This window comes from Typopeltis vanoorti, chromosome 3 (assembly GCF_054136105.1).
Source record: "Typopeltis vanoorti isolate ZY-2024b chromosome 3, IOZ_Tvanoo_1.0, whole genome shotgun sequence".
Lineage (NCBI taxonomy): Eukaryota > Metazoa > Arthropoda > Arachnida > Uropygi > Thelyphonidae > Typopeltis > Typopeltis vanoorti.
Genome location: NC_143551.1, coordinates 136,476,197 through 136,495,952, shown reverse-complemented (window position 1 = coordinate 136,495,952; position 19,756 = coordinate 136,476,197). Strand labels below are relative to the sequence as shown.

Sequence of the window (19,756 nt, the reverse complement as noted above, 5' to 3'; positions counted from 1 at the left end):
GCTTGTTGGATTTCTGCTCAGTACATGGACTGGTTATTACTAACACCAGGTTCCAACATAAAAATGTGCACAAATTCACATGTAGAGAAGAGGCAAGGAATAAGAAAAGTCTCATTGACTATGTTATTGTTGATAGTGATGTTTTCTCCTTGGTGGAGGACACCAGAGTGTATACAGAGGATTTGAAATTGGAAGTGATCACTATTTAGTCTTGAGAAGGATAAAATTGAATTTCATATTGAAAAGAATAACATGTAAGAAAGTTTTAAAGCGAATAAAAGTTGAGCAGCTCTCAGATGTGAACTTTAGACTAACATACACAAAGATTATTGAAGGAAAATGAAAGAGGTTGAGAACAGAAACCAAACCTTGGAGATTCAGTGGCAAGCCTTGAAGAAAACCCTGATTGATTCTGCCAGAGAGGCATGTGGTGAGGTTGTCTGCAAGGATAGAAAAACTAGAACTCCATGGTGGACACAGGAAGATAAGGAGGCAGTGAAAGAAAAGAAGAAAGCACATCAAAAGTTCCTGGCAAATAAGTCAGCTTTTGGTCTTAGAGAATACAGAGATGAATGGAAGAAAGTGAAACACTGTGTAACACTAACTAAATAAAAGTCATGGTAGGACTTTGGCAAGAACATAGAAAATAAATATCAAGAAGGTGGTAAGATATTCTGGAGGATGTTGAAGAAGCTTAGAAATGCAGGAAAGTGTGCTGTAAAAGTAGTTAGAGATGATGAAGGTGACATGAAAATGGGAGAAAAAGATATCATTGAAGTATGGAGTAATTACTTTGAAAAGTTGCTAAATGAAACAAGCAGTGATAGCACAGTGATAAAAAAACACTCAACAGGCATATAGTCAGAAATACATATCCATACTTGAAGTAGAAAAAGTCATCAAAGGCTTGAAATGTGGAAAGGCAGCAGGAGTAGATGATATTCGACCAGAAATGTTGAAGTATGGTGGTATAAAAGTCTTACAGTGACTGCACTGCATAGTTCAGAAAGCCAGGACAGAGGGAAGAATTCCCATTGATTGGAGTAGAGCTCTAATAGTGCCCATATATAAATAGGGAAATAAAGCAATGTGAGAATTACAGAGGTATTTCCCTACTGAGTGTTCCTGGCAAGATCTATGCTAGTATACTTGAGAAACGGTTGAGAAGAATTGTGGAAGAAAAGCTTGGTGAAGAACAAGCTGGATTCAGGAAATAAATACAGGCTGTCAGGATCAGATCTTCACTTTACGACAAATAGTCGAGAAAGCATGGGAATATAACAAAGATCAGTATTTAAATTTTGTCGATCTGCAAAAGGCAAACGACAAGGTACCATGAGAGGAGCTATTCAATACGCTACAGTTATATGGTATCAATGGAACATTATATCAAGCAATACTTAGTCTGTATTTGAATTGTTAATCGGCAGTTAGAATTGAGGTATGTACAGGAAGATGGTTTAATGTTAAATCTGGTGTGAGACAAGGATGTACATTATCCCTTCTGTTATTTATTATCTATATGGATCATTATGAAGGAAAGTGGTATTAAACATGATATCAAAATTGGAGATGTTAATGTCAGCTCTTTCCTTTATGTGGATGATGTTATACTTCTAAATAAATCCGCTACAAGTTTGCAAGATTCCCTGACTAAATTGAATAACTGTTGTAATAGATATGGTATGAAGGTCAGCATTAAAAAGACAAAGATAATGAAAATAGGTAGAATTGTTGAAAATGTCAACTGTGTTGTGAATGGGGAACCTGTGGAACAAGTAAAACATTTCAGCTACTTAGGCACGATTTTTAAGAAAGATGGTAAATTAAATATGGAAATAGACAACAGAATCAACAAAGCTGGTATGGTAGGAAGTCAATTGAATAAATACATATGGAATAAGAAAGAATGTAGTCGGAATACTAAATACAAGACAGCGTTCAAACCAGATTTAACTTATGGATCTGAGAGCTGGGTCAGAAGTAAAACACTTGACCAAAGACTAGAGACTGCAGATATGAGAGTCCTGAGAAAGATTACAGGCATGAACAGATGACATCAATTGCAATATCAGATTAAAAACGAGGATATTAGGAAAGAACTTGACATTGTCGGCATCCAGAAATGCGTTAGCAGAGCTAATCTCAGGTGGTATGGTCACTTAAACAGAATGAGCGAGGAAAGATTAGCAAAACAAGTGTTCTCTGCCAGGTTGGCAGGAAAACGACCCAGAGGAAGACCAAGATATAGGTGGATTGATACGGTACAATGTGCCTGGAGTCTTGACAAGTAATAGACTGATTTGGAGGAAAATTTTAGATAGGAAGTTAGTAATGATGTAAATTTTTCATGTAGTACTATCATATCCTATACACACCTTGAGGGTATATGTCAGGAATTTGATGATATAGATATAGGTGGATTGATACTCCATATCAATCTACCAATATCAAGAAAGATTAGGAACACAAGAACACTTGTGTTGCTAATCTTTCTTCACCTATTCTGTTTAAGTGACCATACCACCTGAGATTAGCTCTGCTAACGCATTCCTGTATGCTGACAATGTCAAGTTCTTTCCTAATATCCTCGTTTTTAATATGATATTGATGTAATCTGTTCATGCCTCTAATCTTACTCAGGACTCTCATATCTGCAGGCTCTAGTCTTTGGTCAAGTGTTTTACTTCTGACCCAGCTCTCAGATCCATAAGTTAAAACTGGTTTGAACACTGTCTTGTATACAGCTAATTTAATGTTCCGACTAATTTCTCTCTTATTCCATAAGAATTTATTCAATTGACTTCCTACCATACCAGCTTTGTTGATTCTGTTGTCTATTTCCATATTTAATTTACCATCGTCACTAAAAATCGTGCCTAAGTAGCTGAAATGTTTTACTTGTTCCACAGGTTCTAAGTTCAAAACAAAGTTGAGATTTCCAACAATTCTACCTATTTTCATTGTCTTTGTCTTTTTATTGTTGACCTTCATACCATATCTATTACAACAATTATTCAATTTAGTCAGGGAATCTTGCAAACTTGTAGTGGATTTATTTAGAAGTATAACATCATCTGCATAAAGCAAAGAGCTGACATTAACATCTCCAATTTTGATATCAGGTTTAATACCACTTTCCTTCATAATGTGATCCATATAGATAATGAATAACAGAGGGGATAATGTACATCCTTGTCTCACACCAGATTTAACATTAAACCATCTTCCTGTACTTCCTTCAGTTCTAACTGCTGACTTATAACTCAAATAAAGACTAAGTATTGCTTGATATAATGCCCCATTGACACCATATAACTGTAGTGTATTCATTAGCTTCTCTCTTGGCACCTTGTCATATGCCTTTTCCAAATCGACAAAACTTAAATACAAATCTTTATTATATTCCCATGCTTTCTCGACTATTTGTCGTAAAGTGAAGATCTGATCCTGACAACCTCTATTTGGCCTGAATGAATCCAGCTTGTTCTTCCACAATTCTTCTCAACCGTTTCTCAAGTATACTTGCATAGAGCTTGCCAGGAACACTCATTAGGGAAATACCTCCGTAATTCTCACATTCACTTTTATTTCCCTTTTTATATATGGGCACTATTAGAGCTCTACTCCAATCATCTGGAATTCGTCCCTCTGTCCAGCCTTTCTGAACTATGCCATGCAGCCATTGTAAGACTTATATCCCCACACTTGAGCATTTCTGGTCGAATATCATCTACTCCTGCTGTCTTTCCACATTTTAATCCTTTGATGGCTTTTTCTACTTGAAGTATGGATATGTATTCCTGACTGCATGCCTGGTCAGTGTTTTTTACTACTGTGCTATCATCACTGCTTGTTTCGTTTAGCAGTTTTTCAAAGTAATTACTCTATACTTCAAGGATATCTTTTTCTTCCATTTTCATGATGTCACCTTTATCATCTTTAACTCCTTTTACAGCACTCTTTCCTCCATTCCTAAGCTTCTTCAACAACCTCCAAAATATTTTGCCACCTTCTTGCTATTTATTTTCTATGTTCTTGCCAAAGTCCTCCCATGACTTTTGTTTAGCTAGTTTTACACAGGGTTTAGCATTCTTGCATTTGTCTCTGTATTCTCTAAGAGCATAAGCCGACTTATTTCCCAGGAACTTTTGATATGCTTCATTCTTTTCCTTCACTTCCTCTTTAACTTCCTGTGTTCAACATGGAGTTCTAGTTTTTCTATCCTTGCAGACAACTTCACCACATGCCTCTCTAGCTGAATCAATCAGGGCTTTCTTCAAGGCTTGCCACTGAATCTCCAAGGTTTGATTCCTGTTCTCAAACTCTTTCATTTTTTCTTCAATAATCTTTGTGTATTTTAGTCTGCAGTTCACATCTGAGAGCTGCTGAACTTTTATTCTCGTTAAAACTTTCTTACATGTTATTCTTTTCAATATGAAATTCAATTTTATCCTACTCAAGACTAAATAGTGATCGCTTCCAATTTCAAATCCTCTGTACACTCTGGTGTCCTGCACCAAGGAGAAAACATCACTATCAACAATAACATAGTCAATGAGACTTTTCTTATTCCTTGCCTCTTCTCTCTATGTGAATTTGTGCACATTTTTATGTTGGAACATGGTGTTAATAATAACCAGTCCATGTCCTGAGCAGAAATCCAACAGATATTTGCCATTATTATTAGCTCTGCTCTTTTCTCCAAATTTTCCCAAAATATTTTAGTATGTCTCACAATCATTTCCTACTCTGCTATTTAGATCCACAACAAGGACCAACTTTTCCTTTTTCATTGTGTCAGTTGCTTTTTCTAAAGCATCAAAAAATTCTTTCACTTCTACCTTAGTAGAGCCTTCTGTGGGACTATGGACACAAATAAGTCATTGTCCAGTTCCCTATTCTCATATTTGCCCACATTTCTCTACTTGAGACTGACTGCCATTCAAGAAGATTAGCCTCATATTTTGTGTTGAATACTATGGCTACTACTTCTTTTCCTTGATTGTCATTGCCTGAATATTACATTATGTATTTATTGCTCTGAAAGAACTCACGAGTTTTTGTCTTTTTTATTTCAGTCACCCCTGTTATGTTGATCTGGTACTTATCTAATTCCTCAGCTAGCTCCATTTCTTTGCCATTCAGGCTTCTTACTGAGATACTTTAATGTCCTGAACCGATTAATTATTTATGACTTGTTGTGACTCTTTAACAAACCCATGCAAAATACAGGTTGGGAAAAAAATAACATTATCAAATCCTTTTAATCTTCATAGTCATCCGAATCGGCATCACTTTCACTTAAATTGATCACCAAAGGTTCGGATAAGTCTTCGATAATTCCGTCTCTGTCCCGATACATATTTTCCAGTGAGTTGACATGAGAGCAATATTTTACCCAGTTTTGAACTGTAATACTTTCATTTGCCTGTTCTGAAAGCTTAAAAAGTTTTAACATATCAATATCCCCAGTTATGTTGCAATGCTGAACAGTTGTCACTCTTTTCTCAACTACGTAAAATTCATGAATAGTTCTTCTATTAACGCCTACATCAAAATCATTAAAAGCTACGTTTTCGATGGTTTTCTTTCTCTGGTGCTTTTTTCTTTTTTTTAGGAGATTTAAATTTTGGCTTACTTTCATCTTTTGATTCCCTACGAATTCTTTTAACAGTCGACTCTGATATGCCTGCAATTTCACTTGCACGTTTTATGACTTGAGAATGGGGAACAAGGAGATTGCCTTCTAACGATTCTTTTTCACAGAATGTCAGCACATTATTCAATATTCTTTTGCAGTAACTCTTGCAAAAGAATATTATTCAGTATTCTTTTGCAAGAGCTACTGAAAGGTTTAACACCAGAACTTGTTGACTGTACTGGATCCATCATACAAATTAATGATAAAAGAAAATAATGCAAAAAAGCAACAACAAAAATCAAGCTACTACTGGTACAGCGACAGACTAGAAAGCACACGATTTCACATGTTGGCGACCAATTTGTACATCCTTCAATTCTTTCTCCCCCTTCAGCATGAATCGACTATTCTTGGCACCAAGCCAAGTGAAGCTCTACAAAGTGTGGGCATACTATAGAAGACTCATCGGTCTCTCAACAGTATACAACATGAGACAGGAGCTGGATTTCTTTTCGGTAAAAGAGGAAGAGAAGCATTATTAGGATACAAACCAGTAAACAAAAGAATAATGATGGCAAGATTTGCAGCAAAACCATTTAACATCACAGAGGTTCAGGTCTATTCACCCACTTCAGAAAGCAGAAATGGTTATTCTAGAGCAACTTGGAATAAACTTGAAATTAGTACCAAAGAAATTCTAATTATTGGAGGAGATTGGAATGCAAAGATTGTAAAGAAAAGCATTGAAAGAGGGAGAAAGAATGCCTAAATTTGACTTGAAACATGACATGGTAATTTGCAACACACAGTTTCATCAGTTGTGTGTTGAACAGGACAGATTTTCCAAAAATACTGCAGGAAGTGGGCATGCCAGTCTTCAGATGGAAGAACTAAGAACATGCTATTAAATTATTTCAGGAAATTACAATGTATAGTAAATATTAATTAAAAGTGTTTGCTATTTGGCCATATGGCTCAGATGCACTCCACGTTTTCTTAACACACTTAAATCAATTCACCTTGGAAAAAGAAAAAAACAACAGTCTTCCTTTCCTAGGCACTCTGATTACACTCTAGCCTGATGGATCCTTGGCTTCTCAGGCAAATACATTCACCAGCAATACCCATCCCCCCCCCCCTAACAACAACCCTATATAACTGGGCAAAATTAATCTGTTCAGATGACAATGCCCTAACCACTGAACTGAACCATATCCTTAGCATGTTCTTAGCTAATGGCTACAACCCCCCAAAAAATCCAGAAAATATTAAAACCAGTTAAACCCCCCCCCCTTTTCATAACAAAGATTACACTAAATCTATCCATTCCATACATCCAGGGCACCTCTGAAAAGTTAACCAAAATTCTATAAAAAAAAATATGGCCTGACAACCTGTTACAAACCATATAAGAAATTGGCATCCCTTATCTGCTCCACCAAAGACCAGCCACTTCCCCCTAGACCTACCTGGAGTATACCAGGTCCCCTGCTGCTGTAAACTGTCCTACTATGGCAGGACAGCTAATATCAGGATATCCGAACATGACTACATCCTGTTTCACCAATATATCCATTCTGGGCTTGCAGACCATGCTCTGGATACCTACCACAGAATATGCTGGAAGAAAGCCACTTTACTACACTGCAACAAATATAAATACAAAAGATTGTTCATGGAATCAGCCTCAGCTCTAAAAAAAACTTCCCAAACCTCAACAAATTTGGGTGCGTGAGACTGCCTCAAATTTGGGAAGCTTGCATCATGAGAACATCAGCCCAACAGCCAAGACAACCCAATTTAGCCTGCTAGGGGGCACCTTTAGGACTCTAGGAACAATGTTAGTTACTCTCTTCAATCTCATTTGCTCGTTATTAGTGCCTGCATGCACATATAGTTTTATGTTCACATGAAGATGGCAATGTAACATTGCCGAAATATAGGAAGTATTTATTCAAGTTTTCTTTTAATTAATATTTAGTATACATTGTAATTTCTTGAAATAATTTAATAGTCATGTGTTACCAACGTATAAGCTTATCTACAAGAATTAAGAACATTATAGACATTATACCCGTGAGCTAACCATGGGCCCCATCAGTTTGGCAGTGTCGAACATTTCAAGGAATAGACATGAAACGGATCATAGCTTAATGATGGCTAATATCAAGTTGAAACTCAAGTAACAAGAGAAGGCACAGATTCAGAGTCAGAGAGATATCAGGACTCTGAGTGAGGAAATTACAGAGAGGAAAGTGTTCAAGGAAGAATTGAAATCCATATGGAAAAGAAACTGGAGGATAGAAACAACAAAATGGTCATCATCAAATTCCTTACATGTACCCACCTCAAGGGGGTGCACACGATATTATGATAGTACTACATGAAAAACTTACATCATTACTAACTTTCTATCAACAATTTTCCTCCAAATCAATCTGTTATCTGTCAAGACTCCAACATTATCAGATCTTATATTTCTGTCTTCCAAGGCACTTTTTACTGTATCAGGCCACAATCTTGGTCTTCCTCTGGGTCTTTTTTCTGCCAACCTGGCAGAGAACACTTGTTTTGCTAATCTTTCCTCTCCACTTCTGTTTAGGTGACACATTCCTGGATGCTAACAATATTGACTTCTTTTCTAATATCCTCGTTTTTAATATGATATTCCCATTGATGCCATCTGTTCACGTCCCTAATCTTTCCCATGACTCTCATATCTATGATCTCTAGTCTTTGGTCAAGTGTTTTATTTCTAACCCAGCTCTCAGATCCATAAGTTAAAATTGGTTTGGACACTGTCTTGTATACAGCTAATTTAGTGTTTTGACTAATTTCTCTCTTATTCTTTATTATTCAGTTGACTTCCTACCATACTGGCTTTGTTGATTCTGTTGTCTATTTCCATATTTAATTTACCATCTTCACTAGAAATTGTGCCTACGTAGCTGAAATGATTTACGTGTTCTATAGGTTCTCCATTCATGATGTAGTTAATATTTTCAATGTTTCTGCTTATTTTCATTGTCTTTGTCTTGTTATTGCTGATTTTCATACCAAATTTATTACAACAGTTTTTCAATTTAGTCAGGGAATCTTGCAGATTTGTACTGCATTTATTTAAAAGTATAACATTCTCTGCATAAAGTAAAGAGCTAAGATTAACATCTCCAATTTTGATATCCAGTTTAATGCTGCTTTCCTTCATAATATGATCTGTATGGATAATGAATAACAGAGGGAATAATGTACAGACACCAGATTTAACATTAAACCATTTTCCTGTACTTTAACTGCTGCTTTCAACTCACATAAAGACTATTTATTGCATGATAAAATGTCCCATTTACACCATATGACTGTGGTGTGTGTTTTGAATAGCTTTTCTCTTGGCACCATCTCATATGCCTTTTGCAGGTCTCTACAAAACTTAAATACAGATCTCTGTTATGTTCCCATGATTTCTCAGCTATTTGTCATAAAGTGGAAATCTGATCCTGACAGCCTCTATTTGACCTGAATCCAGCTTGTTCTTCACTAAGCTTCCCTTCCACAATCCTTCTCAACTGTTTCTCAAGAATACTTGCATGAATCTTACCAGGAACACTCAGTAGGGAAATACCTCTGTAATTTTCGCACTCCATTTTATTTACCTTTTTTTTTATATGGGTACTATGAGAGCTCTACTTCAGTCATCTGGAATTCATCCCTCTGTCCAGGCCTTCTGAACTATGTAGTGCAGCCATTGCAAGACTTTTATATCTCCATGCTTGAGCATTTCTGGTTGAATATGCCTTTCCACATTTCAGGTTTTTGATGGCTTTTTCTACTTTAAGTATCCCAGATGAGTCTTTGACTCCATGAGGTCTTGGGGTAATAATAATAATAATAATGCATTCTGATTGCATGCCTGATCAGTGTTTTTTTACTACTGTGTTGTCATTATTTGTTTCATTTAGCAATTTTTCAAAGTAATTACTCCATATATCAAGGATATATATCTTTTTTATCCCGTTTTCATGTCACCTTTATCATCTCAAATTCCTTTTACAGCACTCTTTCCTCATTTCAACACCCACGAGGCCCTGGTCCCAACAAATTTACTCGTGAATGCCTTTCCAATTTTTTTTTTAAAGTTCATACATTAAACTAACATAAGTATTTATAAATAATTATTGCATAATCATAAAGAGTATTAGTACACTTATGCATATGGTGTGGCATGGTGACAAATATAAAATTGCCTTTAAATTAGTTATCCATCACTAGACTAATGAAATCTTGTAGCATATTGTAGTTTCCTGAGGCCAACATCATTAAATTAATTTGTGCTGATTTTCATTGACATATCCCATTCTGATCATCAAAAAGTTATAATATTATTCAGTGTAAAATTGATTATTGTATTATTAAATTGATTTTAATAATGTTGGTTTTAAAAAAAACGGTAGTGAGAAAAATATTTATGCATTGTAATAGAAGTCAGCTGAGCGGGGGAAGCGGCAGAAGGATGTCAACTTGTTGGCGAAACACTTATCACATACACATGCCAAATATTTATATATGCAAAGTATGTAATTTAATAAATAAAAATGTATTAATCCCTCAAATCTCTCAATTCTATACACTAGTTCCAACAGTAATTAATATTTTGAATTTAAAAATGAAGCACGGGGTGCTTAAGGGTCAAAGCTGTATAGCTGAGAGGAGGCCTCCACATAGCCTTTAAAGGAATGCGGAGAACCGACCAGGGCTTCTGACCTAATGTCCAATCTTCACCTTCTCGTGGTGCACCCTGTTGGGTATCTACTTTGATACTGAACGAACGAGGATGGGCTGGCAATTTGGGATTTAGCCGACCAAATTGTATTCTTATTGGATAAACCAAAATAAAAAATGATGGTACAACATGATAAAATTTCATTCCTGCTGGGGTGTCGCCCGGTTAAACAAGGCCCCCGTTGTTTTCGCCAGGGAACCAGGGTGAACAGCAAAACGTCAGCTACTGGAACAAATCTGAAAACAAACCCCAACTCAACATCACCAGAGTTAAAGATTGGTACTATCAACGTAAGAAGCCTGAATGGCAAAGAAATTGAGCTAGCTGAGGAATTAGATAAGTACCAGATCGACATAATAGGGGTGACTGAAACAAAAAAGACCAAAACTGGTGAGATCTTTCTGAGCAATAAATACAAAATGTTATATTCAGGCAATGACAATCAAGGAAAAGAAGGAGTAGCCATAGTATTCAACACAAAATACGAGGCTAATCTTCTTGAATGGCAGTCAGTCTCAAGTAGAGTAATGTGGGCAAATATGAGAATGGGGAACTGGACAATGAGACTTATTTGTGCCTATGGTCCCACAGAAGGTTCTACTAAGGTAGAAGTGGAGGAATTTTTTGACGCTTTAGAAAAAGCAACTGACACAATGAAAAAGGAAAAGTTGGTCCTTGTTGGGGATCTAAATAGCAGAGTAGGAAATGATTGTGAGACATACAAAAATATTTTTGGAAAATTTGGAGAAAAGAGCTTTGCTCTTTTCTCCAAATAATGGCAAATATCTGTTGGATTTCTGCTCAGGACATGGACTGGTTATTACTAACACCATGTTCCAACATAAAAATGTACACAAATTCACATGGAGAGAAGAGGCTAGGAATAGAAAAGTCTCATTGACTATGTTATTGTTGATAGTGATGTTTTCTCCCTTGTGCAGGACACCAGAGAGTACAGAGGATTTGAAATTGGAAGTGATCACTATTTAGTCTTGAGCAGGATAAAATTGAATTTCATATTGAAAAGAATAACATGTAAAAAAGTTTTAAAGCGAATAAAAGTTGAGCAACTCTCAGATGTGAACTGTAGACTAAAATACAGAAAGATTATTGAAAAGAAAATGAAAGAGTTTGAGAACAAGAATCAAACCTTGGAGATTCAGTGGCAAACTCTGAAGAAAACATTGATTGATTCTGCCAGAGAGGCTTGTGGTGAGGTTGTGTGCAAGGATAAAAAAATCAGAACTCCCTGGTGGACACAGGAAGTTAAAGAGGCAGTGAAGGAAAAGAAGAAAGCATATCAAAAGTTCCTGGCAAATAAGTCAGCTTTTACTCTTACAGAATACAGAGACAAATGTAAGAAAGCTAAACAGTGTGTAAAACTAGCTAAACAAAAGTCATGGGAGAACTTTGGCAAGAATATAGAAAATAAATATCAAGAAGGTGGCAAAATATTCTGGAGGTTGTTGAAGAAGCTTAGGAATGGAGGAAAGAGTACTGTAAAAGGAGTTAGAGATGATAAAGGTGACATGAAAACAGGAGAAAAAGATATCCTTGAAGTATGGAGTAATTACTTTGAAAAACTGCTAAATGAAACAAGCAGTGATGACAGCACAGTGATTAAAAACACTGACCAGGCATGCAGTCAAGAATACATATCCATACTTGAAGTAGAAAAAGCCATCAAAGGCTTGAAATGTGGAAAGGCAGCAGGAGTAGATGATATTCGACCAGAAATGCTGAAGTATGGTGGTATAAAAGTCTTACAGTGGCTGCACTGCATAGTTCAGAAAGCCTGGACAGAGGGATGAATTCCGGATGATTGGAGTAGAGCTCTCATAGTACCCATATATAAAAAGGGAAATAAAACTGAATGTGAGAATTACAGAGGTATTTCCCTACTGAGTGTTCCTGGCAAGATCTATGCAAGTATACTTGAGAAACGGTTGAGAAGAATTGTGGAAGAAAAGCTTGGTGAAGAACAAGCTGGATTCAGGCCAAATAGAGGCTCTCAGGATCAGATCTTCACTTTACGACAAATAGTCGAGAAAGCATGGGAATATAACAAAGATCTGTATTTATGTTTTGTCGATTTGGAAAAGGCATATGACAAGGTGCCAAGAGAGAAGCTATTCAATACGCTGCAGTTATATGGTGTCAATGGGGCATTATATCAAGCAATACTTCAGTCTTTATTTGAGTTGTAAGTCAGCAGTTAGAATTGAAGGAAGTACAGGAAGATGGTTTAATGTTAAATCTGGTGTGAGACAAGGATGTACATTATCCCCTCTGTTATTCATTATCTATATGGATCACATTATGAAGGAGAGTGGTATTAAACCTGATATCAAAATTGGAGATGTTAATGTCAGCTCTTTGCTTTATGCAGATGATGTTATACTTCTAAATAAATCCGCTACAAGTCTGCAAGATTCTCTGACTAAATTGAATAGCTGTTGTTATAGATATGGTATGAAGGTCAGCAATAAAAAGACAAAGACAATGAAAATAGGCAGAATCATTGAAAATGTCAACTGTGTTGTGAATGGAGAACCTGTGGAACAAGTAAAACATTTCAGCTACTTAGGCACAATTTTTACTGAAGATGGTAAATTAAATATAGAAATAGACAACAGAATCAGCAAAGCTGGTATGGTGGGAAGTCAATTGAATAAATTCATATGGAATAAGAGAGAAATTAGTCGGAACACTAAATTAGCTATATACAAGACAGTGTTCAAACCAGTTTTAACTTAAGGATCTGAGAGCTGGGTCAGAAGTAAAACACTTGACCAAAGACTAGAGACCGCAGATATGAGAGTCCTGAGAAAGATTAGAGGTGTGAACAGATGGCATCAATGGCACTATCATATTAAAAATGAGGATATTAGTTAAGAACTTGACATTGTCAGCATCCAGGAATGCATTAGCAGAGCTAATCTCAGGTGGTATGGTCACTTAAATAGAATGGGAAAGGAAAGATTAGCAAAACACGTGTTCTCTGAAAACGACCCAGAGGAAGACCAAGATATAGGTGGATTGATACGGTACAAAGTGCCTTAGACGATAGAAATATAAGATCTGATAATGTTGGAGTCTTGACAAGTAACAGACTGATTTGGAGGAAAATTGTAGATAGGAAGTTAGTAATGATGTAATTTTTTCATGTATTACTGTCATATCCTGTACACCCCCTTGAGGGTACATGGCAGGAATTTGATGATGATGATGATGAAATGAAGCACTTCATCACAGCAATTATAAGTTATTGAAAAAGTTAAACTTAGTTTATTTTATTTCGACTGAGTTTTTGAAAGATTTTAGTTAGGCTAGTGAGACTTTTGTTGCTGTTTTCTGTCCATTAGCTTATTAATTATGGGATAGATTGAAGTGTTAACCAAACGGAGATAGTCAGAAAGTTGCAGGCGGTTTCTCTGTTTCTTTTTAAGTACAGTCATGGCAGAAAATGTAGTTTTTTCACAAAATATGTGGTGGAAAAACAAATAAGAAATTCCATTGTTATTTCATGTAAATTTGGATATTCATTTTTCATTCTTATTCAGAATTTCAAATTACTCATAGAATTAAAAGTATTTTCCAGTCCTTTTTCCAATTATAATTCAATAAGTTGAAGTGCTTCTTCATGGAAAAGGGCTGTCTCTTTGTGTTCACAACAAACGGGTTCACAATCCACATATTTTGCCTCTGGGGATCCTCACGTTTGGGATAATACTTTTCAAACGACAACAACATCATCAAGTGGGCTGCAATAACATCTGAAACTGAATTATGTGAAGAGAAATCATCTGCTTCCATAATATGACTGAAACATTTCATTATTTCATTTTGCAATCATATTAAGCCAGAGTTTGAGTTTCTTTTTGAATGATTCGATCTTGTTCCGAGCATTAAATATTGTTGTATCTGGACTTAGAAGTTTTAAATTCAACTCATTTATATAAGAAAATATGTCGTTGAGATATGCCAGCTTGGCTACCCATTTCTTATCCTGGAAATAACGGGACAGGTCACTTTTCTTATCGATTAGAAACAGCTCAACTTCCTTTTGGAGTTCATTTAACCTCTTGAGAACTTTACTCCGGGAAAGCCAATGAACTTCTGAATGGAAAAGAAGATTTTAATGATCAGAGCCCATTTCATCACACAATGCTTTTAACAGTCTTGTATTTAAAGCACTGTTTTTATATAATTAATAATTTTAAAAGATTGAGACAGGACTTCATTAAGCTCAGGTGCCATTCTTTTGGAGGCCAGGTTTTGCCTATGAATGTAGCAATGCATTGACAATAGTTATTGCCAGCCATATCCTTAATTTTAGTGACAGGCAGCTCCCTCAGTATAAACTCAGTGTAATTTTTTCATTCGAGACCTTTCTCTTCAATGAAACCATTTAAAACATTGAAAATTTCACTGCTGGTAGTGTGCGTAGGTAATTCAGAAACACTTAAAATGTCTTCCTTCATGTCACTTTCATCATGATCAATATACCGCACATACATAAGTAAAATGCTGTTCTGAACATCTGTAGATTTGTCCAGTTGTAATGCACACAATTTTGATTTTTTAATTTTTTCAGCGAGTTGCGTTTCTATATCATCTACCATATCAGATATCCTCCTTTCAACTGTATCATTCGGCAGTGGGATGTCTTTCATTTTACTTGTTGCAGGCTGGCCTAAATACTTCATTACAAGCAGCAATCAAAGAAGGCTTAATGAGTTCTTCAACAATGGAATATGGTTTTTGTACATTTAGCTATCTATAATGATATTAAATAGGATGCCATCAGAAGTGAAGTGTCAGTGGTTGAAGCTTGGGAAATAATTTTCTTTTCTATTTTAAGTGCATCTCTTTTACACATAAAGAACTCAATGGGTTTGTTGACTAAATCGGAATGTTTTGTGTTGAGATGTCGTGTAAGTTGCGATAGCTTCATTTCCCAGAACAGTAGCACAAATGACACATTGAGGTCGTGGCAATTGGTTAGTGTCAGGGCATCGTATGAAACCAAATTATAAATAGCTGTCCATGTACTTATGAGTGAATGCAGACTTTTTCTTCTGTGTGCTGGTAGTTTTCCCCTCCTTTTGTACATCTTGGAGATCACTCTATAGGCTTGAGGTAGATGAATCACTATTTGATGCGTCACAAAAACCTTCAGTATGAGATTTCTTAAAACCAAAATTAAACAAAGTCCCTTGTCTCTTATTCATATTAAAATTTAAATCTAGACCTATTACTTTTAAAAAAAATCATGGCACTCGGGTTTCGAAACAAGCACTTACACGTTGCAATGCAAACTTGCGAAGAAACAGTATTCAGTATTACTAGATTTGAGAACAGGATACAGACTGCCTTGATCTTCAGTTTCAGTGGAAAAATTTTCTTTATACTTCCTTGCTGATTGTCACTGACATTTGCAACACAGATGTTATTTCATTCAGTTTTGAGAACAGAGGATACACCGCCCATTGTTGTAATCGGCTTGCAGGCAATTTTTATGGCCAGTCATAAACAGCGGTATTCCTTTCCTAAATGTTGAAAGATTTCTATGTGTGAAAATTAACAATAATTCATGAATACTTTCATGTTTAATAATACACGGCTTGGTCACTGACATTTGCTACACAGATTTATTTAGACGTTCTAGGTCTGAGCTTTTCGACACATTCACTAATATTATTCCCCTCAGAATATTTCTACTATAAAATATTTATTCATAAAAAATGCTTAGAAAACGAAAATAACAAATTTCAGGAGACCTTCTCGCAGTCTGGTATAATTGATGGCAGGGCCCGATACTGGGCCGTGGCCCGGCGGTTGAGAAACATTGACCTAACTGATATTTATTTTCTATGTTCTTACCAAAATCTTCCCAAGACTTTTTGTTTAGCTAGTTTTACACAGTGTTTAGCTTTCTTACATTTGTCTCTGCATTCTCTAAGAGCACAAGCTGACTTATTTGCCAAGAACTTTTGATAGGCTTTCTTTTTTCCTTCACTGCCTCTTTAACTTCCTTTGTCCACCATGGAGTTATGATTTTTCTGACCTTGCAGACAAATCACTACATGCCTCTCTGACTGAATCAATCAATGTTTTCTTCAGAGCTTGCCACTGAATCTCCAAGGTTTGGTTCCTTTCTCAAACTCTTTCATTTTTTTTCTTGAATAATGTTTGTGTATTTTAGTCTACATTTCACATCTGAGAGCTGCTCAACTTTTATTTGCTTTAACGCTTTCTTACATGTTCTTCTTTTCAATATGAAATTCACTTTTATCCTGCTCAAGACTAAATTCTGATCCCTTCCAATTTTAAATCCTCTGTACACTTTAGTGTCCTGCACCAGTGAGAAAACATCACTGTCAACAATAGCATAGTCAATGAGACTTTTCTTATTCCTTGCCTCTTCTCTCCATGTGAATTTATGCACATTTTTATATTGGAACATGAATTTATGCACATTGTTACGTTGGTGTTAGTAATAACCAGTCCATGTCCTTAGCAGAAATCCAACAGGTATTTGCCATTATTATTAGCTTTGTTCTTTTTTACATATTTTCCCAAAAATATTTTTGTATGTCTGACAACCATTTCCTACTCTGCTATTTAGATCCCCAACAAAGAACAGCTTTTTCTTTTTCATTGTGTCAGTTGCTTTCGCTAAACCCTCAAAAAATTCCTCCACTTCTACCTTAATAGAATGTTCTGTGAGATCATAGTACAAATAAGTCTCATTGTCCAGTTCCCTATTCTGATATTTGCCCACATCACACTACTTGATATCGCCTGCCATTCAAGAAGATTAGCCTTGTATTTAGTGTTGATTTTATTTAAATGAATTTAATAATACAAAATTCTACTTACAAACTTAAGTATGTACTTCCAAAAAAAAACACATTAATGTGATACTTTGCATTGCATACATTCAGCTAACTTATTATAATCTGGCACATAACTGGAATGTTAAAGTTATGAATCTTTTCCTTTTTATTTATGTTATCCATCATGGATTGTAAAAATTATAATATAAATATATAAAATTATTAGAACACATCAAATAAACAACTGATTGTCACTCTAGAAAAGAATTCAAGCTACTAGCCTAGTGTGACAGAAGTGAATAACCCATAACTGGCGATGTGCGGTTTACATGCACACTAAAAATTTGAAGGTTGTTCAACGCTTCAAATCTGGCACAGCGGCAGGGCACTTTAAAAATGCTTCGTGGGCACCCAAGTGCCTACGAGCCCCATGTTGCCGACTTCTGCTATAGCTACTCTTTCTTTTCCATGATTGTTATTGATTCATTTTGTATTTATTGTTTAGAAAGATCTTGCCAGTTTTTGTCTTTCAGTCATCCCTATTATGACAATCTGGTACTTATCCAATTCTTCTGCTAGTTCCATTTCTTTATCATTCAGGCTTCTTATGTTGATGGTACCAATCTTGAGCTCTAGTGATGCTGCATCAGAGTGCATTTCAGGATTTGTTCCAGTAGCTGACTTTTCACTGCTTGTCTTAGTTCCCTTTGTTCATTAAACAATGGTGGCCTTGTTTAACTGGCAATGCTCCAGCCAGCATGAAATTCTCTCATGTCGTACCATTATTTTCCTTGTGGTTTAAACCAATAAGAATACAATTTAGTCGACTAAATTCCAAATTGCCAGCCCATCCTTGTTCATTCAGTATCCAGGTAGATACCTAATAGGGTGCACCACAAGAAGATGAGGATTGGACGTTAGATCAGAAGCCCTGGTCAGTTCTCTGCATTCCTTTAAAGACTATGTGGAGGACTCCTCTCAGTTATACAGCGTTAACCCTTAAGTATCCTGCAACAAAATTTTGTATTGCAGACACCACTGTGTTGTCTGCAATGTAAAAAAAAAAAAAACAGTGCAACAAATGATTCCCAGAGACAGAAAAGCCACAGAAGAGGTGGAGTTCACAGGAGACATAAAAAGATAATTCAAGAAAAAAGAGCATTGAAAATTAGGAGAGAGAGAGAGAGATCTCTGTGGAAATGGAAGAAGAATATAGAGGGAAATGCAATGAAGTGAAGAGGTGGTTAGGAGAGACAAATAAAAATAGCTAGAGGATATCAGTAAATACTGTGGTGAATATAGAACAGGCAAATTATATAAGATGATCAGAAACATCAACAAGAAATGAAGTCCAAAGCAGAAAACCATAGAAAATAAAAATGGTGAAATCTTGATGAATAGGAAGAAATAGACAAGAGATGGACAAGATACAGCTCACTGTTATATAAAACAGGAGATGTTGAGGTCCAAAAGAAATTAATTAATCAATTAAGGGAAATATTACCACTACACCAAGCACAGAGGGAGAAACATGTATACTAAGGAAGAAGTTGTAACATCTGAAAAACCATAATCCTGGGAATGATGAGATCACTGGAGAGATGTTAAAACATGGTGGCGAGGTGATAATAGACAAACTGTATGAGTTGTGTAACATGGAATGGCAGGAAGGCAGAACAAAAGAATGGACAAGATCAATCCTAATAACTATTCACCAAAAAGGAAGCAAAATGGACTACAAAAATTATTGATGTGAGTAAAGTACTTATAATGATATTGACAGAAAGCATAAGGAAACTAATGGAAGAAAATCTGGAAGATGAGTAAGGATTTAGAAGAGACAGAAGTACTGTGTACCAAATATTAATGTTAAGATTAATTGTGAAAAAAGCTACATAGAAATCAAAATGTTTATATCTGTTTTGTTGACTTTCAGAAAGCATTTGACAGTATCAGATCAGAAAAGTGACATGAACTGTATTCGAATCTTATGGAGTGGACAGAACCTGATGTATCTCTTGCAGAACGTCAATGATAAAGGCTTTTGTGATTGTGCTGAAGTTAAGTGAAGAAGGAAAGAGATATGGGTTGATGATGAACATCGATAAAACAAAAACATCTCTGATATTCAGAGAGAGAGAGAGGATGAAAAAGCAAATAAAGATCAACAGTAAGGAACTTTACATACCTAGGGAACAACTAGACTCTTGATTTAGAGCAAAAAAGAGAATAAGATCTCTGATAACAAATGCTGAAGTAAACTTACCTAATCTAGCCATAAATACTGTTACGATTTGAACATCATATAAACCTTGAATCTATCAGTAAATCATTTACAGCTTTCAGCACATACAAAACACATGTTTAACATGCAGCACTCAGTACTCGAAATGTCCCCTTTTGCCTTCACACACAGACAAGGTCTATGAGGCCACATATCAACAGTGGCACACACAACATCCAACAAAAACACTGCCACTGCTCACTCCA

The 19,756-nt window shown here is 35.8% G+C and overlaps 1 protein-coding gene across 2 annotated transcripts in view; it reads left to right on the top strand.

Moving 5' to 3' along the window:
• LOC150108589 (E3 ubiquitin-protein ligase rfwd3.S-like) overlaps positions 1-19,756 on the top strand; it is a 279,570-nt gene that overhangs the window by 141,883 nt on the left and 117,931 nt on the right. The window lies entirely within an intron of this gene.